Here is a 15,939-nt window from a genome sequence, read left to right on the forward strand (position 1 = left end):
TAGCACTATGGGCAGCAGTTAGAGGAAAGCACATTTTGAGGACATTCTATAGTGCTGGAGGCAGTGGTACCTTTGAAACTTTAACATTTTCAAAAGAGTTGCTTGGCTTACAAAAGCCCATTCATTATTTAAGGGCTAGAATATCTCTTTAATAATTAACAGATAAGCCTTCAGTAAATATAAGTAAACTCTAAAGTACTTGTGAATGTAAACATAAACAGAAGTCAGTTACCGCTTCAAAGATAAAACCTTCCTTTCCATCAACTTAACTTGAGATGCGTGGGGAACCGTCCAGGTTTCTTCTCCTCTTCAGATAGAGCACTTTAACAGCTATTACGCACACCAGAAGGAATATTGCTACGATTTGACCTGTATTGTCTCTGCCTGCAAAACAAAAGGACATTTTAAGGGGAAAAAAATAGCACTGCAAGGTAAATATTATGTATATTATGTATATACACACTGTACAAACACAAATATTGCTCATACACAATAGTACATGCACACTGGAGTGGGTTGTAAAGGGCAAAGAATGTATACACACACACACACACAAAAATATATAAAAACAAAGAAAAAGGGTCCGGACATCAGCTCAAAACAAGAAATCCACTGTATTTTAAAGACTATATAGCGTATCTTAAAAACAGCAATTATGCACTGCAAGTAATGCAAAAAAAAATGCAAAAATAGAGCGTAGCTATGGCCAAGATGTTAGGGCTGTTAGGAGCACTAGAAAGGACTTTCCTGACGCGTTTCAGCTCCTATGGAGCCTTACTCATACAATATATATATATATATATATATATATTATCTCCAAAGTATAGCAAGCACTCTCCAGTATTACTTGAATCAAATTTCTTTTATTTCCATTGGAAGTAATTCCGGAGAGTGCTTGCTATACTTTAGAGAATATTGTTATATCTGTTATGCACACACATTATATATATATATATATATATATATATATATATATATATATATATGACTAAAAAGAAGAACATTTACAGCGCTAAGTGTAAAACCTGCCAAATCGCCAATAGGGTCCCCACCACTAAAGGTGATAAGTCAAAAAATGAGTATAGATAAAAAAATTGGTTTAAAGGCGCACAACTAGAATGACCTTAGTTCTCAATATGTTTGGATAAAAGTGATCTACAGATTTTTTAACAATATCTGACTCTTCCTTGCTATTATTATAAAGCTGGTAGTTAGAGGGGAAGATAATATTAATTTCCTATTCAAAAAGAACTCAGAAAACACATATGTTTCTAATTAGTGGTTGCAACAGGCATATATAAATAAATACATATATTATTGTTGTTATCTTCTCATCAATGTGATAAGTCTATAAATTAATTGTGCTCCTTATACAGAGAAAAAAGAAGTCCCAGTACGTGAATATAATTATTCTCAGAAAATCGAAGTGTAGACAGTTCAAATTCAAATGCAAGGATAGTTGGTGTGCCCAAATCACTGTGGTATGGGTAAAATTCCTACTTACTATAAACTACCTCAATCCAAATGAGGTAAGTGCTGCACAAGTAGGTAAGTAGAAAGGGCTCTTCAGACCACTGATAATCTGCTGCTCAGGCGACTTTTTACTTCAGTCCCTTCGTTCCTTGTTCCCCCTCGCACTTGTAATGGTCTCATCAAGTTGTAGCAATGTGTAAGAAAGAAAAAAGCAAGATAGTGCAATATTATTTGTCGTAAAACACACTTACGGCTAGATTTAGAGTTTTGTCGGTAACGACCCGCGTAGCTAACGCTGGCTTTTTTCTGGCCGCACCTTTAAAATAACTCTGGTATTGAGAGTCCACAGAATGGCAGCGTTAGGCTCCAAAAAAGGAGCGTATAGCATATTTAACGCAACTTCAACTCTCGATACCAGAGTTGCTAACGGACGCGGCCAGCCTCAAAAACGTGCTCGTGCACGATTCCCCCATAGGAAACAATGGGGCTGTTTGAGCTGAAAAAAAACCTAACACCTGCAAAAAAGCAGCGTTCAGCTCCTAACGCAGCCCCATTGTTTCCTATGGGGAAACACTTCCTACGTCTGCACCTAACACTCTAACATGTACCCCGAGTCTAAACACCCCTAATCTTACACTTATTAACCCCTATTCTGCCGCCCCCGCTATCGCTGACCCCTGTATATTATTTTTAACCCTTAATCTGCCGCTCCGTAAACCGCCGCTACTTACATTATCCCTATGTACCCCTAATCTGCTGCCCCTAACACCGCCGACCCCTATATTATATTTATTAACCCCAAATCTGCCCCCCACAACATCGCCTCCACCTGCCTACACTTATTAACCCCTAATCTGCCGACCGGACCTGAGCGCTACTATAATAAAGTTATTAACCCCTAATCCGCCTCACTAACCCTATAATAAATAGTATTAACCCCTAATCTGCCCTCCCTAACATCGCTGACACCTAACTTCAATTATTAACCCCTAATCTGCCGACTGGAGCTCACCGCTATTCTAATAAATGTATTAACCCCTAAAGCTAAGTCTAACACTAACACCCCCCTAAGTTAAATATAATTTTAATCTAACGAAATTAATTAACTCTTATTAAATAAATTATTCCTATTTAAAGCTAAATACTTACCTGTAAAATAAATCCTAATATAGCTACAATATAAATTATAATGATATTATAGCTATTTTAGGATTAATATTAATTTTACAGGTAACTTTGTATTTATTTTAACCAGGTACAATAGCTATTAAATAGTTAAGAACTATTTAATAGCTAAAATAGTTAAAATAATTACAAATTTACCTGTAAAATAAATCCTAACCTAAGTTACAATTAAACCTAACACTATACTATCAATAAATAAATTAAATAAAATACCTATAATTATCTACAATTAAACCTAACACTACACTATCAATAAATAAATTAAATACAATTCCTACAAATAAATACAATGAAATAAACTAACTAAAGTACAAAAAATAAAAAAGAACTAAGTTACAAAAAATAAAAAAATATTTACAAACATTAGAAATATATTACAACAATTTTAAACTAATTACACCTACTCTAAGCCCCCTAATAAAATAACAAAGCCCCCCAAAATAAAAAAATGCCCTACCCTATTCTAAATTACTGAAGTTCAAAGCTCTTTTACCTTACCAGCCCTGAACAGGGCCCTTTGCGGGGCATGCCCCAAGAAGTTCAGCTCTTTTGCCTGTAAAAAAAAACATACAATACCCCCCCCCAACATTACAACCCACCACCCACATGCCCCTAATCTAACCCAAACCCCCCTTAAATAAACCTAACACTAAGCCCCTGAAGATCTCCCTACCTTGAGTCGTCTTCACCCAGCCGAGCCAAATTCTTCATCCAAGCGGAGCAAGAAGAGGTCCTCCATCCGGTAGAAGTCTTCATCCAAGCGGGGCAGAAGAGGTCTTCCATCCGATTGAAGTCTTCATCTAAGCGGAATCTTCTATCGTCATCCATCCGGAGCGGAGCGGCAGCATCCTGAAGACCTCCGACGCGGAACATCCATCCTGGCCGACGACTGAACGACGAATGACAGTTCCTTTAAATGATGTCATCCAAGATGGCGTCCCTCGAATTCCGATTGGCTGATAGGATTCTATCAGCCAATCGGAATTAAGGTAGGAATATTCTGATTGGCTGATGGAGTCAGCCAATCGGAATCAAGTCCAATCCGATTGGCTGATCCAATCAGCCAATCAGATTGAGCTCGCATTCTATTGGCTGATTGGATCAGCCAATCGGATTGAACTTGATTCTAATTGGCTGATTCCATAAGCCAATCAGAATATTCCTACCTTAATTCCGATTGGCTGATAGAATCCTATCAACCAATCGGAATTCGAGGGACGCCATCTTGGATGACGTCATTTAAAGGAACCGTCATTCGTCGTTCAGTCGTCGGCCAGGATGGATGTTCCGCGTCGGAGGTCTTCAGGATGCTGCCGCTCCGCTCCGGATGGATGACGATAGAAGATTCCGCTTGGATGAAGACTTCAATCAGATGGAAGACCTCTTCTGCCCCGCTTGGATGAAGACTTCTACCGGATGGAGGACCTCTTCTTGCTCCGCTTGGATGAAGAATTTGGCTCGGCTGGGTGAAGACGACTCAAGGTAGGGAGATCTTCAGGGGCTTAGTGTTAGGTTTATTTAAGGGGGGTTTGGGTTAGATTAGGGGTATGTGGGTGGTGGGTTGTAATGTTGGGGGGGGGTATTGTATGTTTTTTTTTACAGGCAAAAGAGCTGAACTTCTTGGGGAATGCCCCGCAAAGGGCCCTGTTCAGGGCTGGTAAGGTAAAAGAGCTTTGAACTTTAGTAATTTAGAATAGGGTAGGGCATTTTTTTTATTTTGGGGGGCTTTGTTATTTTATTAGCGGGCTTAGAGTAGGTGTAATTAGTTTAAAATTGTTGTAATATATTTCTAATGTTTGTAAATATTTTTTATTTTTTGTAACTTAGTTCTTTTTTATTTTTTGTACTTTAGTTAGTTTATTTCATTGTATTTATTTGTAGGAATTATATTTAATTTATTTATTGATAGTGTAGTGTTAGGTTTAATTGTAGATAATTATAGGTATTTTATTTAATTTATTTATTGATAGTGTAGTGTTAGGTTTAATTGTAACTTAGGTTAGGATTTATTTTACAGGTAAATTTGTAATTATTTTAACTATTTTAGCTATTAAATAGTTCTTAACTATTTAATAGCTATTGTACCTGGTTAAAATAAATACAAAGTTACCTGTAAAATAAATATTAATCTTAAAATAGCTATAATATCATTATCATTTATATTGTAGCTATATTAGGATTTATTTTACAGGTAAGTATTTAGCTTTAAATAGGAATAATTTATTTAATAAGAGTTAATTAATTTCGTTAGATTAAAATTATATTTAATTTAGGGGGGTGTTAGTGTTAGGGTTAGACTTAGCTTTAGGGGTTAATACATTTATTAGAATAGCGGTGAGCTCCAGTCGGCAGATTATGGGTTAATAATTGAAGTTAGGTGTCGGCGATGTTAGGGAGGGCAGATTAGGGGTTAATACTATTTATTATAGGGTTAGTGAGGCGGATTAGGGGTTAATAACTTTATTATAGTAGCGCTCAGGTCCGGTCGGCAGATTAGGGGTTAATAAGTGTAGGCAGGTGGAGGCGATTTTGTGGGGGGCAGATTAGGGGTTAATAAATATAATATAGGGGTCGGCGGTGTTAGGGGCAGCATATTAGGATTAGGGGTACATAAGTATAACGTAGGTGGCGGTCGGCAGATTAGGGGTTAAAAAAATTTAATTGAGTGTCGGCGATGTGGGGGGGCCTCGGTTTAGGGGTACATAGGTAGTTTATGGGTGTTAGTGTACTTTAGAGCACAGTAGTTAAGAGCTTTAAAAACCGGCGTTAGCCCAGAAAGCTCTTAACTACTGACTTTTTTCATTAGAATTCTAACGCTCACTTCAGACACGACTCTAAATACCGGAGTTAGAAAGATCCCATTGAAAAGATAGGATACGCAATTGACGTAAGGGGATCTGCGGTATGGAAAAGTCGCGGCTGAAAAGTGAGCGTTAGACCCTTTTTTGAATGACTCCAAATACCGGCGGTAGCCTAAAACCAGCGTTAGGAGCCTCTAACGCTGGTTTTCACGGCTACCACCAAACTCCAAATCTAGGCCTTAGTATTTATTACTTAAAAAACATACACTTTTTAACTTCAATCCATATATGAGGTATCAGTAATGCTTTGTTAAAATGACAATTGTACCATTCAAAAAGAGCGTAAAAGTTCATAGAAAGACCATTTGCGAGTCACAAGTTCTGTGTGGGGATAAAGGGTACTTTGAGTAGTAGATCTCACCCAAACAATAGTAATATTAGTAACAAATCCTGACACATTTCAAATGCTTTTTACAAGTGTATACTGGCCTTCTTGATCAGAGGATGTAAGTGAGAAGTGCGGATCACTTCTTATAAGTGGGAGAACGTGGACGGTGCGGCCCGCCTCTAAAGTATCTCCCTTCCTGATTGGTTTGAAACTGGCTTGTCAAATGACGTGCTGGGGGTGTGAGTACACATATACTCCCCAGCTCCACCAATCCAGTGGTTTTATTAGCATATTAGAGGGAAGATACAATTATATCATACTAATACTACATCGGAAAACTAAAACACAGTTTGTTCAAACCGCTCCTGTCAGATGCTGCCTGCCGGGAAAAAAAGAGAGAGACTTTCCCACATTCTAATATACTCAGCTTTATTTAAGCTAGATTAGTCCCTGCAGGCTGCATACCCCATATAGCGGTTGTAACAAAAATGCGAATGACAACAAGTTTCTCATTGCTGGTTACATGCAGAGATTGCATTAAGAATTTTAACAATTTTAACAACCATTCTAATAAGATTTCTCATTGCTATTTACATACACAGATAGTACTGGGAATTTTAACAGTTAGATTTCTCATTGTTATTTACATACAGACACCGTATTAAGAATAATCCAAGAAATATTTAAAATCCTTAAAAAGAGCTATCGTGAATTATGCATTTTATGGTAATAACTGCATCTGTGTTCAGTCCAAAAAATTCATAGTGATCATAATAATAAGATTTAAACAGAGATCAACATCTAAAATACATCTACACTCATGTAGTCAATAATACTATCTAAAAAGACATTATTAAAAATAATCAACTTAAAATACATATTGAGATTGTTCCACTAAATATATATTTAAAACAAATCTTAAAAACATATAAATGTTACTGACCTAGATACTCTACCAGATAAAGTGGGAATGATATAAATGGAAATATAAATTAGAATAATATCAGCGTTAGTATATGCATAGATATAAATATAAGTATAGGTATACACACATATATGAATAAAATTATAAGTATGAAGATATCACTAAATATGTGTCATCCTTCTATTAAAAAAGCCGCTAGGTCTATATCTTTATTAAGGCCATATGGGACCTGAGTATGCAAGGTATGCATCCAATAGGTTTCTCTCCTTCTTAAAAACAACTCTCTGTTACCCCTTCTGTCTTTTGCTGGTAAGAATTCAAGGATAGTAGCTTTGAGGTTTGAGGGATCCATATTATGGAGTGCTTTGAAGTGTGCTGAAACACTGTGTGTTTTAAGACCTGCTTTAACATTTATTAGGTGCTCTGCCAATCTTTTCTTAAAGGGCCTAGTTGTACGCCCAATATATTGTAGCCCACATGGACACTCTAGCAAGTATACCACATGATCTGTTTTGCAGTTACAAGCTACATTTATTTTGCAGCTTCTTCCATTCGTGTTGGACTTAATTTCTGTTGTAGATTTAGACCCATTGTAGTGGTGGTCACAGGCTACACAATTGAGACGATTGCATTTAAAGAAGCCTATTGTCATCTTCCCAAGCCAATTTTGTTTCGTTTTTGTCTTCAATTGGCTTCGTGCCAGAGTATTTTTCAAATTTTTATTTTTTCTGAAAATAATTTTTGGCTCCTTAGGTAAAGACTTCTTTAATAGTTCATCCTTTAGTAACAGATGCCAGTGTTTTTTCATAATTGTTCTGATTTAATTGGCCCCCTTATTGTAAGTTGTAATAAAGCGAGTCATATCTTCCTTTCGATTTTTCACTTTTTTGTTTCCTATATCTAAAAGTGACTGTCTATTTTTTATTCAGTTCATCTTCTGCATATCCTCTCTCTAAGAGAGTCTCTAAGTCTCTTTCTTATATAATTTTGTTTGAATCTCGTTATTTTCATGAAAAAGACTTATATCTAAGAATTCTATTTGGTCCTTGTTCTTCTTTTCTGTAAAGGACAGATTTAATTAATTTGTGTTCAATCTTGTAATGAATTCATCCAGAGCATCTTCTGGTCCCTCCCATATCATGATAATGTCATCTATATACCTTGCCCATTTTTAAATGTATGATTGGAAAGGAATGTTGTTCCAAATTGTCAATTCTCCCCACAGCCCCATGTATAGAATAGCAAAACTTGGGGCAAAGCGTGTCCCCATTGCTGTCCCATGGAGCTGTAGGTAGAAGGTCTTTTTGAATAGGAAGTAATTCCTTTCGAGAATAAAAGTGATGGCTTTTAATAAAAATTCTAGAATATTTCTCGGTAGATCTGTTAGAGCTTCTAACCAGTATTTTACTACCTCTACTCCCTTAAAAATTAAGAGTTCTTGTAATCTTGTTTACATTGGTCAAACGAGCCGTTGTTTGCGGGACAGGAATAGGGAACACATATGGAATATAGAACATCAGACAAATAAGACTGCTCTTTATCAACATTTCAAGTATATACATAAGGAAGATCTTAATTGTTTTAAGCTTTGGGGAATTTTGAAAATGTGTTCTAGCATTACAGGGGGTAATATGGAAAACATACTCCTAAAAAGAGAAGCAGAGCTCATTTTTTAACTTTATGACACTAACCCCCCCCCCCCCCCCCCCATGGTCTTAATAGTTCATTTGATCTTAATTCCTTATTCTAATTTTAGGTAACTTTTAGTCAATAGAGAACTATACTTTATGCTTTTTACACCATTACATATGAACAAATTTATTTAAAGGCTGTTTAAACTAGATGAGCACTAATATTCTATATGAGTATTATTCACTACCACAAAGTAGCACTAGTATAACATATGGTTATTATTAACACTTAGACCGAATTACGCCATTCCCGCACTAATAAGGTAAAAGGCCATAGTGCATTTTAGTGTACACACCCACTATAATCGTCTGCATTTATATTTATGCTTGTTGTTTGTTTTATGTTAAGGTATATATTTATATATGTATGAACATGAAAATATATGTACACCTGTGATTATCACAGACCACACATATATATATATATATATATATATATATATATACACTTATTTGCAATTTATTTAAATTATTAAAATATTATTATTAATATTATTATTTCACATCACGTTGTTATTTATATTAAGACTTTATTCTTTTATATTATACATGTGGCTCTAACTTTGTCTCATGCGAGTATCCATATAGCCAGCATATATCTGACAATGAGGTGTCACTAGAAAGAGTTAAACTATGAAGAGAAAAGAAAAAATACATTATTCTCTTATTGGATAAGTGATCCACCAACCAAATACCTCCTAAAAAGACAACACCCTATATAAGGAGCTCTATCTCAGTCAGTAAGCATCTTGATAAAGGCAGGTAATGCTGCCGAAAGGCGTAGACCTTTTTGCTTACTCACTCATTTATTCAGGTGCATGTAGTGGAAACATAGGAGCCCAACAGGTGCTTTGGATCACTTTGTATCGAATGAGTGTTCATTTACAGCCTAATTCCTGCTGTGGAGCTTCATATATTCCTATACCTACTAGCACTTGTTTTGAAACTTTTATATCTTACAAAACTGAGTGGGCTGGATGTTGGCTATTACCTGGAGGAATAGCTCAGTGTGGCGTTCACCTCCACTGCAGGACTGTGAATTCTACCTTTGAAACAAAGTTATCAAATTCCAACAAGCACACAAAGTGTAAGCCAGGAATAAGCCACTCTGGTTGGCTACGTCCAAGTCACGTGACCGGAAGTTACTCAGAGAAGTGATTTGAAGACAGAGCGCTCAGTCGGAGCTGTATTCACCATCGACAACAGAGGTTAAGGTACTGTTCAGTCTTCGCTGTGCACAGCAGAAGAAACTTCCTAGTTGTTGAAATAACATAGCTTACCTCCCTACAAACACGCTACTCAGCGCACTTTGGATACAGATCTCATTTGTTTTATAATAAGCGCAAGACGCTCCACAGTTGCAGGACTTTAAGTTCTTTCTGGCCATTTTTTTCTGGACTTTTATTTCTGGGATTTTCTAGTAGTTTATATTACTGTTCTCCCCCTCATTTGTTGACATTGCTTTGTTTTTATTGCCTTTATTCATATGCTCGGTTCTCATTGTTTTTATGTATACGCTTTGTATATTATCTGCATCTTGACATATTACTCTCTTGTGTATGTTTTAGGCATTATTACCATATGCATTGCATAGATTTTTATGATTAACTCGATGCCGGCATCTTACTTATATTAGATTTCTATTTTTATTTCTTTTTATTTCATTTTATTAGCCTATTATTATAGACCGTATCTCTTTTACTGTGTTTTACCAATACATTTCTGTAACTCATCACTCATTAGTAAATTAGTGTCTTTTTGACATTTACACTCTTTATTCCTTTTTTAGGATAATCAGCTCTATTCATAGGAGCGCTTTTCCCTACTACTCGTTCTTCTCTGGAGTCAGCAACAGGAAACATCTTTTTAACTTCGGGAGATGGGGAGATTGAAATCCCTGGCTTCTCCCATTCCTGTGAAATAATCTCCGTGGCACGGTCTGGGACAGGAAAAACTTCCACAGAGGAAGGAACATCATAGTATTTATTAAGTTTACTAGACTTCTTAGGGTTGACAATGACAGAAGTATCAGAGTCGTCCAAAGTAGCCAATACTTCCTTTAACAGTATACGAAGGTGTTCAAGCTTAAGGGGCGATTTATCAAGCTCAGTATGCCCCGTGCTTCCGGCAAGCCTTCAGGCTCACCGGAAACAGAAGTTATGAAGCAGCAGTCTAAAGACCGCTGCTCCATAACCTGTCCGCCTGCTCTGAGTCAGTGGGCAGAAATCAACCCGATCTAATGCGATCGGGTTGATTGACACTCCCTGCCGCGAGTCTGCAGGGGGCGGCATTGCACCAGCAGTTCACAAGAACTGCTGGTGCAATGATAAATGCCAACAGCTAATGCTGTCGGCATTTATCGATGTGCAGCGGACATGATCTGCAATATCGGATCATGTCCGCTCGCAACATGATAATTAGGCCCCTAAATCTGAAGTTTACTTCTTCAGGATCAGATGAAGGAATATTACTGTCCGAATCTGAGATTTCACCCTCAGAGGCTACTGACGTATCCTCCTCATCAGACTTATGAGGGAGGACAACCTGTGTAGCAGTAGGTGGAACAGAAACCTTACTATCTGAATGTCTAATTTTCCTCTTACATTTTCCCAGCATAGAAAAAGCAGATAATGCCGCAGATACTGCAGAAGATACCTGTGCAGTAAAATCTGCAGGCAAATAAACTCCTCCAGGAGGCTGATAGGAACTGCAGGGCACTGTATGTGACGCCATAGAGGCTTGGGACGTTTGAGGAGAAAGCTGTGGCATTGCCTGAACAGCATCATCCTGAGAGACATTAGGCTCAGCGGGCAACAATTTATCTTTAAAATGAAGTGTTCTAGCTAAGCATGCAGCACAGAATTGCATAGGCAAAACAATTTGTGCCTCAAGGCATAACAAGTATTTGTCAAAAGGCACAGGGTCTTCCATGTCCATAATACTAAATAAAAAATTCCCCAAATTGTATATTTTTTTTAAATACACTGTCACTTTAAGAATTTTTAATACCACTGCCGCTTAACGTTATGCAAAAATTCTTTAAAATAATAAACCAATCAGGCCCCCTACACCTCAGACAGACTGAGGTGCCTTACCATAACACTTATACACAATTTGGCTGCCAGATGTCTCTAAAACGATCGTATAGTAGATCGACACTGAAGAGACTGAAATTCAATAATGCCGCTCCGCTCCGTGAATATCCGACAGCAGAGAGAAGTCACATGACCGGCAGAGAGAGGAAACTATGCAGCAAGAAAAATGGCATGCGTTTCCCTCTGCCTACAACACCGGAGCTAAATTTACACTAACGCTTAAGCAGTCTGTCAGTTAGTCCCACACACATACTAATAAAGTATTTAAACAAAATGAGGCCAAAGAGGAAAAACGTCCCAATAAAGGGAAGATTAACCCCTAGTCTCAACATTCATAATGTGCCTGCCCACTGCCAAAGAGAATCCTGTATAAAGGATTTTAAAAATGTCCCCATCTACTGCATATGAAATATTCTTCTGAAGTGCAAGTCTCCAAGACCTAGGAGACAAAAGCACTTACCTGCAGTCTAGCTGTCCATCAGGAAGACAGCTCACAAGGCGTGAAAGGACACATACTCCTTACAGAGACCTGTAGAAAAAGAAAGAACAGAGTAACCAACTCTGGCATTCTGTACCATGGGCAGCAATGTGTTAGGAAACAAAACAAGAACTACCTCACAACTTCCTAACTGCTTAAAAGCCACCACTACTCTACTGAAGAGATTGATGTGGACTCCGCTAAACCCAAATACTTGCTTGCAGCGAAAAGTACCCGAAAAAGGAATTAATTTCTTCAGAAACGAAACTTCACCTCCTCCATTGACAGAGGCAAATAGAATGACTGGGGATTATGGGTAGGGGAGTGACACTTAACAGCTTTGCTGTGGTGCTCTTTGATATTCCCACTAGTAATTGAATGATGTTGTGGACTCTCTATATCTTAGGAAAGAAAAAGGGATTATCTATATTTTCATACAATAAACATTCTGGAGTAGACTGTCGCTTTAACCAACCACATATAATAAAATTTGTAATAGCAAAGAATAATGTAAATGTAACACAATTTGTACATCACTTGTAAACCAGGCCTTCTATATTGTTTTGTAAAGAACCACAGAAATCACAATAATGCAACAATGGTCAATATTTTTATTTTTTACAGCATATTAACAACTTAACAGTTGAATTTTTAGAAATTCAGTGAGATTCACATAAAATGATTTTTTTTTACTTTGCCATAAACAGTCTGTTGTGTAAATATATTTTGTACTTAATGAAACAACAATGTAACCAGCTGAAAAATACAGCAACTTGATACAAGACGGAAATAACAAAAAAACTAATAATAAAAAATAAAATGGTTCTTGTACAAGGATATGGCGGCTGAGACAATTCACAACTGTAAGAAGAACTCACTATAAGGGGCATGCAGTGACCCATTTTAAGACACGGACCAGTTTAGTGCAATGATTTTCACAACAGACAGAAAGAAATTTGCTGGTGGAAAAATGGTGATTTGATAAAATGTATTACAACTAGTGTTTAACACTTCTGTTTCCAGAGATACTAAGCACTCAGGAATCAAAGCAGTTCATGAATGATCATGTATTTTGGCACAAATAGTTTTTTTTTTTTTTTTTATTTTTTTTTTACTTTGTTACACTTTTGCATTTTTTTTCTAACAAAAGCAATTGAAATACTATTGCATAAAATATTTTAAAGTGATGGTAAATCCAAGCGTATAACAAATTCTAGGATTTACCATCACTAAAAATAAACATTAATTTCAGTCATCATTTACTAAAAAAAACGCTGTTAAACTCCCCGTATATGTGCCGCAAGTAGATCGCTAACTCAGCGCCTCCGGCCGCCCACGGCACAGCACTCTTCTTCAATAAAGTGACGTTTCCACCTCTAAACCAATAGTCGTGCGTGTCAACTGCATCCTAGCACGGCTATTTGGTTTAGAGGTGGAAACGTCACCTCATTGGAGAATATCGTTGTGCCATGGACAGCCGGAGGTGCTGAGTTAGCGATCTACTTGCCGCACAGATAGGGTGAGTTTAACTGAAACTGTTTATTTTTACTGATGGTAAATCCTAGCGTTTTTTTTTACGCTTGGATTTACCATCACTTTAATATGATACAAAAAATGACAGAGCAACATTATGAATATACGTTTGTCTTTGTTGAATACAGTGTGCCAAAAAAAAGGAAAACAAAATAAAACTTTTATTATCGCGATAACCATTTTTTTTTTCTATTAAATTGTAATTTTACTACATAGTTACAATAATCTACATCAGCTTTCAAATGATAAATTAAGAATGGGATGGAAATAAATAGATTTTAAAAAAAGAATTAAAAAATCATTGCATGTAAACTCCAGGGGGTAGATTTAACAAGAGCCGAATGGCCCTTGTTTCCGCGTGCGTCTTTAGGCTCGCCGGACACAGCACTTATGAAGCAGCGGTCTAAAGACCGTTGCTCCATAACTTGTCTGCTGCCTCATAGGCTGCGGTCTTCAATTTGCCCAATCCTATACGATCGAGCTGATTAACACCCCCTGCTAGCGGCCACAAATCTGCAGGGGGCGGCATTACACAAGCAGTTCTGGTGAAATTTATCTGGTGATAAATGCAGACGGCGTATCATGTCGGACAGACATTGGTAAAGCTACCCCCAAGAGGCTATTTCATTCCTAGGTGTTTTTAGAACACCTAAAAATTATAGGCTTTAAATATAGCCATAACAAACTTTAAAAGTATTTTTTAAAATATGTTTTTCAGGAATGGCTGTAAAGTATGACTGCATATTTGTGCTTAGTGACAAATTTAAAAAAGACTCTGAATAGTTTAAAGGGGCACTAAAGTCAAAATGAAACTCTCCATAAAGGGCTAGAATACAAGTGACGTGCTAACTTTTGTGCACAAGCGATAATGGGTTTTTGCAAGCAAGCAAAAGAACGCTCATATTGCAAGTTGAAAGTAAACGTAATCACAAGAGCACAATCACATTTTTGGGTTAGCGCTAGGGCTGGGCGATATGGGAAAAAATGAATATTGTGATTTTGGGCATGAAATATCGCGATTGCGATTTTAATAGCAATTTTTTTAAAAATAACTGTTAAACATACATTTAAGACCAAAGAGCCTCATTCAATAATGAGGAATTTTCCACGCCAAAAAAAAGTGATGCAAATAAATACTCCTGGTAGTTTGACTTGAAATTATCCAGCGGCCGTATAAGCTGTATGCCTGATGTCCCTCAGGCTGAGATCAATTAGATGCAGGATGCTGCCAGGGAGCTCCGCAAACCTCACTTACGTATTTCAAACAGCGGTTGTCTGTTGGATTTTAACTCCTGACATTCCGATCAAAACCTCCGGATCCACTAGTGTGACTGTGTCTTGTAGCCTTAGACTGACATTTCTGGTCAGCGATATCAGGTGATCTCATACAAGCTGCTGCCAGGGAGCTCTGTAAAGCCTTGTTTGCTTTTGTCAAACAGCGGGTTATCCGTCGGATTTCAACTCCTTGCAAACAGGCAGGAATCTCAGGCTGTGTCTTGTCGTCTCAGGCTGAAGTTGCCAGTAAGCAGTACTGTGTCCGCTAAGGTAGACGGGTGACCTCTGTTTAGTAAAAGGGATTCTTTAGGGATTCTTTAGGCAACAAAGCTTAGGCCAGTAGACTGGAAACAAATGTGCTCTGCCATCAGTCATTCGACATGCGTTTCGACCCACAGTGCTTTGCAAACTATCCGGAAACATTTGTTTCCAGTCTACTGGTCTAAGCTTTGTTGCCTAAAGTATCCCTTTTACTAAACGGAGGTCACCCGTCTACCTTGCGGACACAGTACCGCTGACACCGACTTAACCAGGCAATCCTGAGGTTGCTACCTGTTTGCAAGGAGTTGAAATCTGACTGATAACCCGCTGTTTGACAAAAATAAACAAGGCTTTACGGAGCTCCCTGGCAGCAGCTTGTAGGAGATCACCTGATATCGCTGACCAGAAACGGCAGTCTAAGGCTACAACACACAGTCACACTAGTGGATCCGGAGGTTTTGATCAGAATGTCAGGAGTTAAAATCCGACAGACAACCCATTGTTTGAAATAAGCGAGGTTTGCAGAGCTCCCTGGCAGTGGAGCCTTCCTGTACGTCATAGGTGACTATATAGTGGGCGGGCACTCATATAAACACTATCTGATAAAACATCATCGATCCTCTAAAAATAAATAAAAATTAATCAATTTAAAAAGCCGATAACTTTGTTTACAATAAGATTGATTAAAATTGATGAATTATACTCCTATTGATTTGGAACAAAGAAGGGAGTACTAGATTGGCATGAAGGTAAGTTTACCAACACTTTAAAGTACAAGAATATTTTTTTCGTAGCAGAAATACAATAATCATTTATATAAAATGCTGATCTGCT

This window comes from Bombina bombina, chromosome 12, assembly GCF_027579735.1.
Source record: "Bombina bombina isolate aBomBom1 chromosome 12, aBomBom1.pri, whole genome shotgun sequence".
Classification (NCBI taxonomy): domain Eukaryota; kingdom Metazoa; phylum Chordata; class Amphibia; order Anura; family Bombinatoridae; genus Bombina; species Bombina bombina.